We start from the raw sequence: 12,256 nt of genomic DNA, 5'->3' as shown, positions 1-12,256 counted from the left end.
CATTCGTTATTTTCATTTCCGCCAGAAACGAGTCTTTTTTCTTCGCCTTTCCTCAGGTCGGTTTATGGGTCATCGAAAGGGTGTTTTGGAAAAGTACTGTTTTTTGAACTACAGCCAAAAATTGGATCGCTTCCAGCGTTTCTCCCCTTGTTCCATTACCTTTCTCCTGTAATTCGGTACCCCTTTCTTAAAACGATGTCCGGCAGATTTAATTCCGGTGCTGAGCCGTTCTAGTTTCGAAAGGCCAAAAGGTTAATCGTGGTCTTGTCCAGACATTTACCGTCTATGTTCCGATCGAGATTTGAAAAAAAAAACACCAACTGAAATTATAAACTCTATCTCTAATCTAGCCAGACAAAATTCTGAAGTCTTACATTGAAAAATTTTGAAATCGAAATTCACACTTTAATTGTGTTCACTTAAAACGATAAGGAAAGCCCAGCACGTCAATTTTATTGAAATTAAATCCCTACACACAGCAGGCATGCTTAATAACCAATATAGACATAAAAGAAAAGGGATCGATGATTCGGCCACACCAACCGTAAATTTTAAAATATTTTCAGTGTGAAAATGGCAATGTCGTTATACCCGATCGGTTGAGAAGCTATAGGGTATCAGACGATACGTGGCCCTGGGAGGACATATAAGAAGGGCCATCCTCATCCGATTAAAAATAGGCCACGCGAGGTGGACTCACCCGCAAGTGTTAGTATGCAAAGAAAGATTTTCCGATGTGTCCCACCTACTGAGTATCACGGTAATGAATATCTGGGTCCCTGTTCCACCTCTTGGAGCATACAGGGTTGTTTTGTTATATACGGTAATGATGTTTTTGGGTTCCTAGCTTTGAGAGGGAATGTATTTATTCGCGTAATGTATTTATATGCAGGGTGAATTGCTACTCGTGCTACAAACTTCTCCAGTAGATTCTTCACCCTAAAATGAACAAAAAAGTTCATATTGTCCATGGTCCGANGTTGAGAATCGGACCATGGACAATATGAACTTTTTTGTTCATTTTAGGGTGAAGAATCTACTGGAGAAGTTTGTAGCACGAGTAGCAATTCACCCTGTATATGAATGTGTAGAGGCTGATGGCGAAATATTGAGTACCCCTCCGACCCACAATTAGTTTAGTTATATGTGTAGAGGGTGATGGAGGACTATTGAGTATCCACCAAAAAAACTGAGAGATTTCTATGCCCATGTATTTGTATTTCCATTTTAACTAAGAGAATACCATTTTGTTTGGATTTAGGACGAAAGTCTGATCTTAGAATGTCAACACCCGGGGTGGGGGCTTCTCGAGGCCTGCCGGTAATTCATTGTAAAGTACGAAAGCTGGACTGCGAGAAGCGATAGACTTATTTCTATACTTGTGTGCAGAATCGAGCTTATAAAAATGAGCAATCAGCAGCAAAACAGTATCTCATGGATATAATTTTTCCAATCACTACAATGTATTAAAACTAATGTCCAAGCAAATCAATAATGTTGTTATATTACTGCCTTGAAAAAACAAAACAAAAACAAAAACGCGTGTCTCTTCATGAAGTGTGGGCGATGATTTTTAGAAATTGCTTGGGAAAATCTCTATTCTTTTCACTTATAAAAAATAGCAATTTCCCTATTTTTCTATTTTTTTCTGAATGTGGTGTCATTACTCGGACGTATACTTCAGGTTTAAGGCGTTTTGTATTAAGCCCGAAGTGGAAAATTGACTTATAAAGGCATCACGTATGAAACGAGTGTCATATTTTTTATTGGATTTCCTTCACAGTACTCTACTTCTTTTCCGTCCTTTACGATACTTATTTTTCTTCTTTCAACACCTGTGCCACCTTAGAAGACCTTCGAGAAATTGAGTTATTTGTTACAAAAAATGACAATTTTAACCTAGAAATTGCAACGTATAAAATAGTGCATAAATTATTAGTTAGGAAATAAGCGTTAAAATGGATATTTATTAAAGTCTATTTAAGAAGACTAGGAACCATGTACGTATCGTGTATTTATTTCATATTGGTTTTCTACTAAAGAGATGAAGTTAAAAAATTATTAATTGTAAACGAAAAAATGCGTCTAAAAACAAAACCTATGCTGAAAGTGTACATGTAACGTACAGAAATTTCGAATTTTCCCTAATATTTAACAGTAGTATTTAGTATTTTTTAACTAGTATTTGAGTAGTTAATTAAAAAAAGTAGTCAAGGAGGAGAGGATTCAAGCGTGAAGAATGCTGGTGACGTGCCATAAAGTGGTAGGTCTTATTTGAAATGTAGATGTTGTGCTAAATCTAGGGTACCCTGTATATTTTTTTACAAACCGGGGAAACGATGTGCTGTTTTGTAGCCCAGATAAGCAGACAATTTAAAGAATTGTCCTTTAGGGTTTCAGTAACTTCTTTCTGTTCTAGAAAAATCATATAAATTTCCACAAACGTTTAGAAAATTGGAAAACACACTTGTGCTTGGTGTTCCGTCGATTTGCTTTAGGAGGCTATAGCACCCGTGAATTATATCCCGTTGGAATTGGGGATAGCTCCGGGGAATTACGCCCGATAGATAATCGTCGCCAGATTGCCTCTCGGCCTTCATTACTGCAATAATAACACCGATCAGACGTGGTTTTGTACACTTACGAATCGAACGAAATATCACTCTTGGTGGGGGATTTAATTTAATAATCTGAATTAGGCCGATTTTCGTCTAGGGTCATCTTTTTTAAAAACCTTCATCACGGCTGTTATTCACGCCGAACAGTTTAAATCCAAACTACTCAACTACGATCTATTCGAGCGATTGAGCTGTTTTTCTGGTTCGCAATATTTTATTTACGATTGTTAATTACTTTCAACCTGTACAATACGAGAAAACGTTTGGCAGAGGTCGGTAGGTGAACTGAAGCAAATATTACCAATTGACCATCTCAAGATTTTATCTCGTTTTTGTGAGCTAGGTTTTTGCATGGTTGAACAAATTTGCTAGCTATTTGTGGGTAACATTTTGGACTGACATATTCTCATCCGTGGTTAACATTGTACAATGATTTGTGACAAATTTATAAAAAAATTTTGTAGAAAGCCGTCTAATTGAAAGCCCATTGTCGACAAAATATTGGACGTGATTAAAGAACAATAATTTAAATTTAACAAAATTTATAGTTCGAATAGTTTACGTGCTTTTGTGAACAACTATTTTGTACAAGTTCTTTAACTCAATCTACCAACTTATGGTCAAAACATGTCAAATATTGTAGGAGATATAATTTTTATTTTTTTATTTTATTTTAAAAGATTTTGTGTTTATAACACGTATTTATGAACTAATTTATCGACAATTATTTAAAAAAAAGCGAATCATTTTTTAATTTGTCCAAAAAAAATTGTCCCTTTGTCTAAGAATTTGCCATTGATAGATATTATTTTATTTAGTGCATCAAATCTTTGTGTCAGTGTTTAACTAAATTGCCCCATCGATAATGAAAAGTTAACAGATGTTTGTATATTCCACCCCGTAGTTTTACGTAGTGAGGATTTTTATTTATATTTATTTTATTTTTGTTTTGAAAGAGATGGATTTTATAATATATGGACTTATCTGCTTGTAGAAAGAGTTTACGACGTTTTTCTTTTAAATAAATTTTCCCAATTTTCAACCAAATTGTCTATTATCACTTTGTGAATATTTTATTCATAAGAAAAATGATCGTTAATTATACCAACGTTTTCTTTGTTTCCTGGGTTTTGTATATAATTTTGTTATTGCTTCGTTATTTGTCGAAGTTGCAGTCGTTAGCATGAAAATGTTCACATAAAACTTTTTCAACTGTTGTAAAGTTTTTAATTTGATTTTGCCCTAAAAACTGGTGGATACAACGGGCAATAATAATCGATGATAAAAACGTATTACTAGTTGTTACTTTATGTATCTAGTGTATGCATGAAATGTGAGATATGTGTATGAGTCATATAATTAAAGATTAGAAATATGAACTGAAACTTATGCTGACAATGACATGACGTGATAAAACTGCTGATTGCTCCACTCTCTTAACTCTTAAGACAAGTGACATTTTACCTATTCTACATTATTTGATTTACAAATAATAATTTTATTGGTCTATTATTATTTTATTGCATAATTAGCGATAACTACAACACGCGGAAAGTAAAACATACCGAAGTACACAGACAATTAGGGGACATTGTAAGAGGTCACGGCCGGTTATCTGCTTTGTGAACCCTGAAAGGTTTAAATGGTCCACTGGCCCTGCCTCATGAACCAAGTATGTTCGGTAGATCCATTTGAGCTCTTTCAAACCCTGTCAAACGTCAAAAACTAGAAAATGAAATTTTGGTTTGCTCAGTGCAGAAAAATAATGAACTATTCAAGATAAACTAATCCCGTTTGAGATTCTCAACAATAATACTCAGTTAATAATTAATATAGAGTACAAACTTATAAAATAGTTGTTATCTATAAGTGAAAAAACTTGAAATAATCTAATACAAAAAAGTTATTAAAAGTGACAATATACGATTAAAGAAACATCTGATTTCAACAGAAACAATGGTTATTAAAGATGAAGCATATTGTGCTGAATCTATACATAAATGATGATTTATCTGAATTAAAGTGTAACCTCATTGACAGGTGGGTGAAATTAAAAATCGCAAGAAAATGTTAGGCCAAAATGCTTTAGATGTTTGAAGAGAGTAACATTTCTGAAAGATCACATTGAAATGTATTAATTTAATAAAGAATTTATAAACATTCTATTTCTCACTGTGTAAAAATCCTGTTATATCTCTCTCTCTCTCTCTCTCTCTCTCTCTCTCACTCTCTCTCTCTCTCCTTTCTCTCATCTCCCTCTCTCTCTCTCTTTCTCTCTCGCTCTCTCTCTACCAATCTATCTATCTATCTATCTTTCTGTCTATCAATCTATCTATCTATCCATCAATCTATCCATCCATCCATCTATCTATCTATCTACCTATCTCTCTATCTATCTATCTATCTGTCTATCTCTCTATCTATCTACATATATTAATAGTTCTCTCTTTTTTCCTCTTTATTCTTTCTCACGCATACTCTGACAGAAAAATAGGGAATTAGAAATAAAGGGCAGAACAGAACAGAACAAAAATTGTATTTACGAATATACATATATAGCTACATTATAAAAAATGATTTGGAATTTCTGTCTAATGACACTTACGTCCAGCTGGTTAGTATATATCGAAATTTTTATTTTACAATATTTTCTATTGTGGAAAAAATATTATATTAAAAAAGGACAAGAGTGAAAGAGAAAGAAGAGATGCGCGAAAGTAAAATAAAATGATTAAACTTGAAAAGTAGTATATTAGTTAAGCTTTGTTTTATTTATTGCCAAAAAGAAGCTCTTTCGTTTTATGATATCATCATGACCGATTACTTCCGTGCGTGCGAAAATATTTTCAAAACGGACCTAAACAAAAATGTAGGTTTCGCATATCGTGGCGAACTGGCAATCATCAATGATCCAATCCTTGAAAAAAGGACAGACGGATTCTGAAATATTTCGCCATTTCCATAAAGCTAGATCCCTCGGGGCGTGTGAGGATTCGGGCAGGCGTCGGCGGCGGTTAAAATTGCCATTACCGCGAGTTTTGCCGATTCTTACAGTGAAAGGGATGGTATGACCTATCGGAAGAACCGAGTTGGCCAACTCCCTCAAATGTCAAGTGGATCGTGAACATCTCCGGACCACGATTCCCTTTCTAAATGCACTCCCTGCCCGGTACGGAGCCGTCTTGGGGCAGTGGCAACCTCAACGCTTTGGCCAATACCATAAATCACTAATGAGGGATGGCCCGTCAGTTTAACAGATAGTTAACTCAATCTTTGCTTATTTCGAAAAAAAATCATAATTCTTAATGCCATAATTCAAAAAATCTGACAGTAGTGGTCTTTCGAACGTAGATTGAGATAGAATAACCAATGAAAGCCAAGTATTTTCATCCCAGTTTAGCATAATTGAAAAATAATACTAACATGAAAATTTCAACTATTACTGCCACTATTTCATTAAAAATATTGTATCAATTGTAAATGTTAAAAAAATTTGACAATATTCACCAATTTTTGACACATTTCTATCATTAAATGCTAAATTAGTTCTTTGACAATGAGTTATTTAATGTTTAAGTAAACCTTAAATTTAACATACTACATGATTTTAAAAAACAATCAATTCAATCATAGTTGTAAATAAATTTTGGAAAATTGGAATCATCAAGTAATAGCAAATCATCGTTGATTACTTTTTTATTACTTGCTATAATGTCATTTTAAGAATACTATTTTTACTAAAACATTTCGATAAATATTTCTTTGTCTTACTTAATCCGAAGAATGTTTAGATTTTCATGTCGTTGCAATTTAATTGAATTGAAAATTTTGTAATATTTATTGTCAAAAAAAAAATTAAGTGTAATTTTACTAAACTGTTTTCTACGGTTCTTAACTATTTTATTTATTTAACCTTTATAGGAATTCCATTTTACTTCTGTGGTAAATAATATAATGCAGAATAAATTAAGAAACCACTCCTTTCTTTTCTGGAATTTTATTTGAGCCTCGTTTATTTGTCGTGATTTTATATTTTAAGAAAACTTATCCTAATCATGTTATGATGTGTACAGAATTATTTGATTATTGAATACTATAAATATGTATTAAATAGAGTTGTTTGTTGAAGGGTGATTGAAATCAATTTTATGTATAAAATTTGTTTATTATAATTAATTCATATTATATTTATCCTTTTATTGATTTATATTTTTAACAAATTTTTATTCATATACATCAATAAAAGGATAAATGTAATATGAATTAAATATAATAAACAAATTTTATACATTTGTTTATTATAATTAATTCATATTATATTTATCCTTTTATAGATGTATATGAATAAAAATTTGTCCAAACAAAAATCCTGAATGTCTCGACAAAACTGTTTCAATTAGGTTTCGTTGGTGTATGAAAAATTAGTCTGATATAATACGGTATGTGTCTTATGAATTAAAATAAATTAAATTTCTTCCATAAATTTGGATAAAAGTTTGAAAATTTAATTGTCTGCACAATTTTTTTTTCTCTAGCAATATTCTTATAGATAAATTAAACAACGATAACTTACGTAGTCTGTGTAGATGAAAAAATAAGATCGAATCCAACGTTTTTCAGCGTCAAACCCTCACAACCTCACCTACGGACTCACTTGAAAAGACTGGTACCACGTGAATCGCCATGGAAGCGGGTCGAAGTGGGGTCCGGCGCCCCTTCCTTTGCTTCCTCCGTTTCGTTTCGGCCCTCGAAGATGTCAAAGTCCCGCGGCTTCCGGGACCGCTCGAAAATGCCGTTGGTATCACTTCGAGGGTATAAGGACTTACCGGCCTCTTGAAGTCCGAATAGCCATGGCCAAAAATGTACAAATACTTACACCATATCCCATAGGAAACGCTTCCTTCATTATTACATGTTTTAATGATTTACTCCCAGAAATTTTCCTATCATCAATTTTTACCAAAAATACAATAATTGAAGTTTCTAATTTTCCATTACAATGACTTCATAATGCTCCTGACTATGTCGTGTCCCTGAAAAAACAAAGTTAGGTCGTAAATAAAGTAGGAAATTATATAAAATAGGAGCAATAATCTGTACATGGTAGATGTGATTTTCACAAGGCCAACTAAAAACAGAAAAGAAAACCCGTCCTTCTACAAAGATATTTTAAAAACGACTATGTTGAATATATTAAAACTGTATTTATTTTTCAAATTTTTAATTAAATATACTTTCCTCAGATTCGTCATCAGTTCTTTATCTCCAGGGGCTTCCAGAATGGTATGTTGTGATTGAGGCAATTTATAAATGGAACCTACTGCATTGGAATCCGAGATTGAGTCACTTCTACTAATACACTCCAAAATCCATTGTAAGAGAGAATGGTTCCCGACCATATTTTCCATATCATCCATATACCAACTCATCCGTTCCTGCGACAAAGACTATAGTTTGCCTATAGTTATACAGATGATTCATCAAAGATAAGCCATTTTGAAAATGCCGTCGTTGATTAAGCATCATCGTTGTCATCGTTCTCCTCTTCGGTGGACTGTTTTACAATGAAGGGACACGCTGCAACCGGCGTTGGATATTGCGGTTTCTGAAATAGCTCTCAAGTAGGTAGTGGTAAGTAGAAACCGTGTGGGTTTCTGATATTAACGGCATTAGTACATTACTTAATCATATATCTGTTTTCAGTATTATAAGTATTGACCGCTTTTTTCACTTACGAACACTGGATCAAAGTATGATCTTGAAGAAGAAAGCAAATTTAGTTGCTACTGCCAAGCGTTCGACTTATTTCTCCCTGATGATGACCTTAAAATAGGTCGAAAGCTTGGCAGTAGCAACTAAATTTCCTTTTTTTTTAAACCATACATTGATCCAGAGTGTTCGTTAATCATATATGCTATATCATAGCCCCGATATGCAAACTATTGCATATAAAGTATGCTTCCTTCTCTTGATGAGGTATGTTTCTACAGGTAATATTGGAGATAATAAATACAGTGAAGTATTACCATATAGCATGTATGATGCCCACGGTGATTTTTAGTATATGTTAATGATGATAAACGTGGATGATGGATCTAGTTATAGTTTGACGTGATGATGTTACGTAAACACGTACTCTATGGAGTAATGGAAAACCTTTCTGGGTGGCCAGGAAACACAGTCAAAAGGGAGATTAGGGGATTATGTAAGGCAGCTTGGGAAAAGAAGGGTATCTGTACTTTCTCAAAGTCAATGGATTAGAATTGAATTAAAAACTGCATAATTTTTTTGCTTCGACAATAGATCATTTTACTTTGATTTAACTGTGTCGACTACAGAATCAGGAGCAATATAATATTGCTATTCCAGGGTTTTTATAACATATTATATATATTCTAGATTACAAGTCTTCAACACGATCATTTTTGCGTACTTTAGGCGGTCCAATTGTATGGATATTAGACTTTAGACCTGATGACAATTTCTCAATATCGGGGCGTCAATCGTTGTCAGATGATTTTGTGTTGTCAACACCGTTCACCATCATCCGTCACATGTGATTATCGAGGATCGTACCTGCCCATCGGATCAGTGTTGCGTGATCGTTACAGGGATTTTTTCCCCTATCCAGGCATTCCTGTGGTCTTTGATAGTAAATACCGTTCCTTCCTATCCTCACGCCCCAAGGACTTAGTTTACCTTTCCCTCTGCTCGAAATTGCGTTTCATTCCGTTGTTTGAATAAATTACCACCTCATTCGGCGCGTTTCTTATTAAAATTCCGCACGGTTTACTTTTCCTGTTCATCCCGTAAAGGAAGAGAAGTTTGCAATGCAGACAAACGGTGCAACGTTGAATTGAAGGTAAAACTAGAAACCAAATCGCTCGAAATTCACCAGAAAGCATGAAACAGGCAATAGAAATCATACAAATCAATAGTTCAAAATTTTCATCTCGTCATTTTTAATCAGATGTTAGACTATCGGAGTAAATTATTCCGCTTTTCAAAATAGTTTACATAATGATTGCATAAAAATATTTTTATTTATTTATTCCTTATTTTTTCTTATTTGAATAGTTTTATTTTTTTACAGCTAAAATTGTATAGCTCTTTTAAATATCGATAATTTAATACTCTTCAAGTTCAACTCTAATCTCACAAAATAATTTGGTTGATTTTTGACAAACTTAGTGAGGATTACTTCAAAATTATCTAAATAGGGCAATGCCAAAATTTTAGCCTCGTAGATTAAAACTGACTTTATTAATGCATCAAATAATCTTAATTTACTGACCCCAGAATTGGATTTAGAAGTAACTAGGATTCTTCTTACATTGGCAAATACCAAATTTACTTTCGAAATGAAATGATCACAAGCAAGACGGAACTTCTCGGCAAAGAAGAAACCTAGGTAAACATAAGATTTTTACATATTCCATAGTCAAACGGTTAAAACGAAGAGTTTTAAGCCTCTTTTGAAAAACCTCGAACTTTTTGTATTTTCGCACTATTTAGAAGCCAAGACAAAAACAAGTAAAAGTAAACAACCCACTGGTAGCGGTCCATAAGTTACATAGAGTCCAGAAGATCCATAGATTATACGATTTTTTTCAGTTGCTTCATTCTCGCAGTCATTTGTTTAAGAGATCTCTAGGACCCCGTTTCTTCAGTCAACGGGCAGGATAGTAAGTTATATGGTGTGATGAGGTTTTTGATTCACGGGCATGCAGTTGTCACGGCCCGGTCGATGAATATGTAGGGAAATATAAAGGACCTCAACAAAGTACACGGTAGTAGAAGAAGTTAAGATAAGGTGCGCCCGGCTAGACACCTAGGTGTATCGGAGACTGAACTGAATTGAAGACGGCACTAGTAAATATATGCATGATTTTCAAACCGTTGTTTGCCTAGATTTATTTCATTATTCTTTTAACCCATAAGTTTCGGTATCAATAGCACAGGAATTTGTTTCATTTTTTATCTCAATTTTTTAATTATTCTTTTAGTTGTATAAATTTAATAGCGGAGAAAATTATTTTGTTTTAATTTGGTGTTGGGTGTTTTATAATCAAGGTGTAATTAATTTTTTTTTATTGAGAGCTGTGTTTATGTTACATCTGAAATTATAGCAGTAATAAAAGATTTATACTTATTAGTAACTATTCGTAGCTTTTGAATCTTCCTAATCGAATCGGTTCAGGATTTCTTGTAGTGACTTTCTGCCTCTAAACGAGGTGAGGTCACATAGTCATGCGAAGATTTTTGTGAAATTTATGTTAGTGAAATAAAGTTACTTCGTGAACAAAGGCAACATATAAATCTTAGTGTGTACTTTGATTTGATACATAAACTGGTGCATTTTTTTCCCAAAGAATCTTTGATTGAGCGGTTTGAATACCGAGGTTGCTCGAGCGTTTGTCTGAGTTCTAGTCGTTTTATTTCTATTGGTAGTATGGAGTTGTATTGAACAGTCTGTCTTTTGTTGGGCAGTGACAATTTGGGTCGTTTGTCAAGTAGTCGTGGAAGGATTTTGTATCGTTTCATCATGTATTGTCTTTACTCGGCATTTATATTGTGTTCGCGATGCGATGCGGTGCTAAAGGAAGGGCAGATTTCAAATCGATACCTTGAATGTTCATATGACTTGTGATGCAAAAATATGTAAATGTGCTGAAAATCGTCTGCACCATTTTAAACTGCCACGAAAAAGAAGCAATTGCCGAATGAACCAAGTTAAAGACGTATAGTCTCACCGCCAATGAAAGCTTCTTATTTTGCGATTTCAGCTTTGTGGATGTCGCATCGCAGACAGTGTAAATGGGCGCTATGCTATATCTGGGGATTCCCTAGGTTTCACTATTGAAAGGGGAACGTTTCAGAAATATAGTGGAGGACTAATTACTTCCATGAAAATAATTTTTAAATACCTTTTATCTTACATATACTAGTGATGTGACATATTACGTTTACCAATGACCAATTGTATGTTCCTAACAACGGAACGTTAACACAATATTTGATCAACTAAACTTGTACGAACATGTATATTTTCAATAATTTATTTATATTTAGTAAATAATTTTTGTATTCGTGAACCAACTACCTCTTTTCATTTTAACAATTATTTGTCTCATTTATCCATTTTGCTATTGTAATTAATTTATCAATTTTATTATTGAAACGGGACTCGAGCCCAGGACCTCTACTGTACCCTGGCGCTCTAACCAATCATGTAATCTTTTTAACTCTAAATGTTTGTTCGTATATTATTGTCGCCTTTCAATTGACCTCTGATAAATTAACAAAAATATTGGAAAATAGGTTAAAATAAAGGGGGCCTTAATTAACAGCGAGAAACGAACGAAAAGGTAAAATAGGGTGAACAACTTTTTTCGAAACGGACTTCCATATCTGAGAGACGAGTTGAACACGTCGTTTTTCCCTTCGGAGCAATTACAAAACCAAGATGTCGACAGATTCAATTAAAAGGTGAGCTTAGAGAAAGGTTTATAGGCATTTTTGTTAAAGAAACATTATGAGAAAATCATTGAAATTAGCCATTTCGACATTGCTATTAACTTTTGAGCATGAGGTTTAACATTGTTTTTTTTTATTTAACTGATTATTAATGAAAACAT

General features: G+C 33.6%; 2 protein-coding genes across 4 annotated transcripts in view; one reads left to right on the top strand and one right to left on the bottom strand.

Moving 5' to 3' along the window:
- LOC106672023 (cadherin-23-like) overlaps nt 1-7,290 on the bottom strand; it is a 135,864-nt gene extending 128,574 nt beyond the window's left edge. For all 3 annotated transcript variants that reach the window (XM_014403095.2, XM_014403092.2, XM_024227259.1), the window contains exon 1: nt 7,192-7,290. The gene's annotated coding sequence lies outside the window, so the exon portion shown is untranslated. The remainder of the gene's footprint in view (nt 1-7,191) is intronic.
- Nucleotides 7,291-9,048: 1,758 nt separating this feature from the next.
- The window catches only part of LOC106672017 (rootletin), a 101,665-nt gene continuing 98,457 nt past the window's right edge, over nt 9,049-12,256 (top strand). The window contains exon 1 of the mRNA XM_024227258.1: nt 9,049-9,480. The gene's annotated coding sequence lies outside the window, so the exon portion shown is untranslated. The remainder of the gene's footprint in view (nt 9,481-12,256) is intronic.

Source organism: Cimex lectularius, unplaced genomic scaffold (assembly GCF_000648675.2).
Source record: "Cimex lectularius strain Harlan isolate CLEC.00 unplaced genomic scaffold, Clec_2.1 scaffold169, whole genome shotgun sequence".
In the NCBI taxonomy this organism is placed as follows: domain Eukaryota; kingdom Metazoa; phylum Arthropoda; class Insecta; order Hemiptera; family Cimicidae; genus Cimex; species Cimex lectularius.
This window is presented reverse-complemented; position numbering and strand designations above follow the sequence as displayed.